Here is a 7,582-nt window from a genome sequence, read left to right as displayed (position 1 = left end):
CTGCATCTGAGCTCCTATATTACTGCATCTGAGCTCTATATTACTGTAGGTTATTCAATTACTCCATCTGAGCTCCTATATTACTGTAGGTTATTCAATTACTGCATCTGAGCTCCTATATTACTGTAGGTCATTCAATTACTGCATCTGAGCTCCTATATTACTCCATCTGAGCTCCTATATTACTGTAGGTTATTCAATTACTCCATCTGAGCTCCTATATTACTGTAGGTTATTCAATTACTCCATCTGAGCTCCTATATTACTGTAGGTTATTCAATTACTGCATCTGAGCTCCTATATTACTCCATCTGAGCTCCTATATTACTGTAGGTTATTCAATTACTCCATCTGAGCTCCTATATTACTGTAGGTTATTCAATTACTGCATCTGAGCTCCTATATTACTGTAGGTTATTCAATTACTCCATCTGAGCTCCTATATTACTGCATCTGAGCTCCTATATTACTGTAGGTTATTCAATCACTCCATCTTAGCTTCTATATTACTGCATCTGAGCTCCTATATTACTGTAGGTTATTCAATTACTCCATCTGAGCTCCTATATTACTCCATCTGAGCTCCTATATTACTGTAGGTTATTCAATTACTCCATCTGAGCTCCTATATTACTGCAGGTTATTCAATTACTGAATCTGAGCTCCTATATTACTGTAGGTTATTCAATTACTCCATCTGAGCTCCTATATTACTGTAGGTTATTCAATTACTCCATCTGAGCTCCTATATTACTCCATCTGAGCTCCTATATTACTGTAGGTTATTCAATTACTCCATCTGAGCTCCTATATTACTCCATCTGAGCTCCTATATTACTGTAGGTTATTCAATTACTCCATCTGAGCTCCTATATTACTGTAGGTTATTCAATTACTCCATCTGAGCTCCTATATTACTCCATCTGAGCTCCTATATTACTGTAGGTTATTCAATTACTCCATCTGAGCTCCTATATTACTGTAGGTTATTCAATTACTCCATCTGAGCTCCTATATTACTCCATCTGAGCTCCTATATTACTGCATCTGAGCTCCTATATTACTGTAGGTTATTCAATTACTCCATCCGAGCTCCTATATTACTGTAGGTTATTCAATTACTGCATCCGAGCTCCTATATTACTGTAGGTTATTCAATTACTGCATCTGAGCTCCTATATTACTGCATCTGAGCTCCTATATTACTGTAGGTTATTCAATTACTCCATCTGAGCTCCTATATTACTGTAGGTTATTCAATTACTGCATCTGAGCTCCTATATTACTGTAGGTTATTCAATTACTCCATCTGAGCTCCTATATTACTCCATCTGAGCTCTTATATTACTGTAGGTTATTCAATTACTCCATCTGAGCTCCTATATTACTGTAGGTTATTCAATTACTGCATCTGAGCTCCTATATTACTGTAGGTTATTCAATTACTCCATCTGAGCTCCTATATTACTGTAGGTTATTCAATTACTCCATCTGAGCTCCTATATTACTGTAGGTTATTCAATTACTGCATCTGAGCCCTATATTACTGTAGGTTATTCAATTACTCCATCTGAGCTCCTATATTACTGCATCTGAGCTCCTATATTACTGTAGGTTATTCAATTACTCCATCTGAGCTCCTATATTACTGTAGGTCATTCAATTACTCCATCTGAGCTCCTATATTACTGTAGGTTATTCAATTACTCCATCTGAGCTCCTATATTACTGCAGGTTATTCAATTACTGAATCTGCTCCTATATTACTGTAGGTTATTCAATTACTCCATCTGAGCTCCTATATTACTGTAGGTTATTCAATTACTCCATCTGAGCTCCTATATTACTCCATCTGAGCTCCTATATTACTGTAGGTTATTCAATTACTCCATCTGAGCTCCTATATTACTGTAGGTTATTCAATTACTCCATCTGAGCTCCTATATTACTGCAGGTTATTCAATTACTCCATCTGAGCTCCTATATTACTGCATCTGAGCTCCTATATTACTGTAGGTTATTCAATTACTCCATCCGAGCTCCTATATTACTGTAGGTTATTCAATTACTGCATCCGAGCTCCTATATTACTGTAGGTTATTCAATTACTGCATCTGAGCTCCTATATTACTGCATCTGAGCTCCTATATTACTGTAGGTTATTCAATTACTCCATCTGAGCTCCTATATTACTGTAGGTTATTCAATTACTGCATCTGAGCTCCTATATTACTGTAGGTTATTCAATTACTGCATCTGAGCTCCTATATTACTCCATCTGAGCTCCTATATTACTGTAGGTTATTCAATTACTCCATCTGAGCTCCTATATTACTGTAGGTTATTCAATTACTCCATCTGAGCTCCTATATTACTGTAGGTTATTCAATTACTGCATCTGAGCTCCTATATTACTCCATCTGAGCTCCTATATTACTGTAGGTTATTCAATTACTCCATCTGAGCTCCTATATTACTGTAGGTTATTCAATTACTGCATCTGAGCCCCTATATTACTGTAGGTTATTCAATTACTCCATCTGAGCTCCTATATTACTGCATCTGAGCTCCTATATTACTGTAGGTTATTCAATTACTCCATCTGAGCTCCTATATTACTGTAGGTCATTCAATTACTCCATCTGAGCTCCTATATTACTGTAGGTTATTCAATTACTCCATCTGAGCTCCTAGAGTCTACGACTCTCCTTCTCTTTATCAAGTGTTCTACTCTGGTTGACATCTCCTCTAGACATCACCTCTAGACATCACCTCTAGACATCTCCTCTATACATCACCTCTAGACATCACCTCTAGACATCACCTCTAGACATCACCTCTAGACATCTCCTCTAGACATCACCTCTAGACATCACCTCTAGACATCACCTCTAGACATCACCTCTAGACATCACCTCTAGACATCACCTCTAGACATCACCTCTAGACATCACCTCTAGACATCACCTCTAGACATCACCTCTAGACATCACCTCTAGACATCACCTCTAGACATCACCTCTAGACATCACCTCTAGACATCACCTCTATACATCACCTCTAGACATCACCTCTCTTAAACAGGTGTGCGCTTCTTTCACCTCCATATTAAAACATATTCTGTCAAAGTCTCCAGTCATCTCGTTCTCACTTTTTGTTCCAGCACCTCCCGATTTACACATTAACCTCCGGATAAACAAATCAGTTATGAACCCAGAACTATATGAGAAACAGCCATTTGTGACGTGTCAACCAATCCACTCCATCCATCACTGCATCTTGTGATTTTAATAGGTGATCAGCATTGTCTTGAACTAGGCACCCTATGTCCTTTATAGCACAAAGTAGTGGTCAAAGTAGTGCACTCTGTAGGGTATAAGGTGCCATTTGGAACGTATCCTGTGAGAAAGTAGTGCTCAGATTTCAGCCTTGTGAATCTAATGGTCTTCAACCATGTGAAACTAAAAGTTGATAGACTCATTATTAATCTACTGGTCTTCAACCATGTGAATCTAAAAGTTGATAGACTCATTATTAATCTACTGGTCTTCAACCATGTGAAACTAAAAGTTGATAGACTCATTATTAATCTACTGGTCTTCAACCATGTGAAACTAAAAGTTGATAGACTCATTATTAATCTACTGGTCTTCAACCATGTGAAACTAAAAGTTGATAGACTCATTATTAATCTACTGGTATTCCACCATGTGAAACTAAAAGGTGTCTCATTTGTTTGGATTTACTCCCCCTAGTGGTAATATTTTATAACACACCTGATTTGAAACGTGGAGGGAGAGAATGAAAGACAGAGAGGGAGAGGGAGGGAGAGAGACAGAGAGAGAGAGAGAGAGAGAGAGAGAGAGAGAGAGGACAGAGAATGTGTGAGAGAGGCGAGAGAGAGGGACAGAGAGTGTGTGAGAGAGAGAGAGAGAGAGAGAGAGACCAGAGACTGAGAGAGAGAGAGATGGAGGGACAAAGAGAAAGAGAGAGGGAGAGGGAGAGAGAGAGAGAAATAAAACCAGATTAAAGAAGAATAGTAGATTACTTTAATTGTGCTGCTATATGAAGTATTGAACCCATTTCCACAACATACAGTAATAGATACACAAGTCACGTCATGGATCCATTCTATACATTATCCTACATAGTAATCTGCATCTCTCCTCTGAGGAGACAGCACAGGTTTAGTTAATAGTTACTGTATGAAATGGTTTAGAAACGGAGTACTGCTGAGGACCTGAGCTCCTCCATCCCACTCACTACCGTCTGCCTGTGTGTCTCAGCTTGAGTTCCTGGAAGGGGTCGGCCTCTGACACGACCATGCCGATCTCAGACCACAAAATAACCAATTTTTCTCAGACCACAACCCTTGTTTAGGTGGGCTGCCTGAGATCAACTAGCTACTGCTACTGTTCTGGAGCAATAACTCAATAACTGACAGGACAATATCATACTTACAGGACAATATCATACCTACAGGACAATATCATACCTACAGGACAATATCATACCTACAGGACAATATCATACCTACAGGACTGTACTGACAGGACAATATCATACCTACAGGACAATATCATACCTACAGGACAATATCATACCTACAGGACAATATCATACCTACAGGACAATATCATACCTACAGGACTGTACTGACAGGACAATATCATACCTACAGGACAATATCATACCTACAGGACAATATCATACCTACAGGACAATATCATACCTACAGGACAATATCATACCTACAGGACTGTACTGACAGGACAATATCATACCTACAGGACAATATCATACCTACAGGACAATATCATACCTACAGGACAATATCATACCTACAGGACAATATCATACCTACAGGACTGTACTGACAGGACAATATCATACCTACAGGACAATATCATACCTACAGGACAATATCATACCTACAGGACAATATCATACCTACAGGACAATATCATACCTACAGGACAAAATCATACCTACAGGACTGTACTGACAGGACAATATCATACCTACAGGACAATATCATACCTACAGGACAATATCATACCTACAGGACAATATCATACCTACAGGACAATATCATACCTACAGGACAATATCATACCTATCATACCCTACAGGACAAAATCATACCTACAGGACTGTACTGACAGGACAATATCATACCTACAGGACAATATCATACCTACAGGACAATATCATACCTACAGGACAATATCATACCTACAGGACAATATCATACCTACAGGACTGTACTGACAGGACAATATCATACCTACAGGACAATATCATACCTACAGGACAATATCATACCTACAGGACAATATCATACCTACAGGACTGTACTGACAGGACAATATCATACCTACAGGACAATATCATACCTACAGGACTGTACTGACAGGACAATATCATACCTACAGGACAATATCATACCTACAGGACTGTACTGACAGGACAATATCATACCTACAGGACAATATCATACCTACAGGACAATATCATACCTACAGGACAATATCATACCCACAGGACAATATCATACCTACAGGACAATATCATACCTACAGGACAATATCATACCTACAGGACTGTACTGACAGGACAATATCATACCTACAGGACAATATCATACCTACAGGACAATATCATACCCACAGGACAATATCATACCTACAGGACAATATCATACCTACAGGACATTATCATACCCACAGGACAATATCATACCTACAGGACTGTACTGACAGGACAATATCATACCTACAGGACATTATCATACCCACAGGACAATATCATACCTACAGGACAATATCATACCTACAGGACTGTACTGACACGACAATAAACAACTTCATGCACAGCTGAAGCCTGTCACTGGTACCCTGTCACTGGTACCCTGCCACTGGTATCTTGCCACTGGTAGCCTGCCACTGGTAGCCTGCCACTTGTATCCTGCCACTGGTATCCTGCCACTTGTATCCTGCCACTGGTATCCTGCCACTTGTATCCTGCCACTGGTATCCTGCCACTTGTATCCTGCCACTGGTATCCTGCCACTGGTATCCTGCCACTGGTATCCTGCCACTTGTATCCTGCCACTGGTATCCTGCCACTGGTACCCTGCAACTGGTACCCTGCCACTGGTATCCTGCCACTGGTATCCTGCCACTGGTACCCTGCCACTGGTATCCTGCCACTGATACCCTGCAACTGGTATCCTGCCACTGGTATCCTGCCACTGATACCCTGCAACTGGTATCCTGCCACTGGTATCCTGCCACTGATACCCTGCAACTGGTATCCTGCCACTTGTATCCTTCCACTGGTATCCTGCCACTGGTACCCTGCCACTGGTATCCTGCCACTGGTATCCTGCCACTGGTATCCTGCCACTGGTATTCTGCCACTGGTATCCTGCCACTGGTACCCTGCCACTGGTATCCTGCCACTGATACCCTGCAACTGGTATCCTGCCACTGGTATCCTGCCACTGGTACCCTGCCACTGGTATCCTGCCACTTGTATCCTGTCACTGGTATTCTGCCACTGGTATCCTGCCACTGGTATCCTGCCACTGGTATCCTGCCACTTGTATCCTGCCACTGGTATCCTGCCACTGATACCCTGCAACTGGTACCCTGCCACTGGTATCCTGCCACTGGTATCCTGCAACTGGTACCCTGCCACTGGTATCCTGCCACTGATACCCTGCAACTGGTATCCTGCCACTGGTATCCTGCCACTGATACCCTGCAACTGGTATCCTGCCACTGGTATCCTGCCACTGATACCCTGCAACTGGTATCCTGCCACTTGTATCCTTCCACTGGTATCCTGCCACTGGTACCCTGCCACTGGTATCCTGCCACTGGTACCCTGCCACTGGTATCCTGCCACTTGTATCCTGTCACTGGTATTCTGCCACTGGTATCCTGCCACTGTTATCCTGCCACTGATACCCTGCAACTGGTATCCTGCCACTGGTATCCTGCCACTGATACCCTGCCACTGGTATCCTGCCACTGGTACCCTGCCACTGGTATCCTGCCACTGATACCCTGCAACTGGTATCCTGCCACTGGTATCCTGCCACTGGTACCCTGCCACTGGTATCCTGCCACTTGTATCCTGTCACTGGTATTCTGCCACTGGTATCCTGCCACTGGTATCCTGCCACTGGTATCCTGCCACTGGTATCCTGCCTGCACTGTCTGAGCGCCAACAAAGATGGCCGCCTCGCTTCGCATTCCTAGGAAACTATGCAGTATTTTGTTTTTTACGTGTTCTTTCTTACATTGGTACCCAGGTAATCTTAGGTTTCATTACATACAGTCGAGAAGAACTACTGGATATAAGAGCAACGTCAACTCGCCATCATTACAACCAGGAATACGACTTTCCCAAAATGGATCCTGTGTTTTGCCCACCACCCAGGACAATGGATAGGATCTCAGCCGGTGAACCAAAACAACGACGCCGTAAAAGGGGCAGACCAAGTGGTCTTCTGGTCAGGCTCCGGAGACGGGCACATCGCACACTGCTCCCGAGCATACTACTCACCAATGTC

The sequence above is a fragment of the Oncorhynchus keta genome, unplaced genomic scaffold (assembly GCF_023373465.1).
Source record: "Oncorhynchus keta strain PuntledgeMale-10-30-2019 unplaced genomic scaffold, Oket_V2 Un_scaffold_2232_pilon_pilon, whole genome shotgun sequence".
NCBI lineage: Eukaryota > Metazoa > Chordata > Actinopteri > Salmoniformes > Salmonidae > Oncorhynchus > Oncorhynchus keta.
This window is presented reverse-complemented; position numbering follows the sequence as displayed.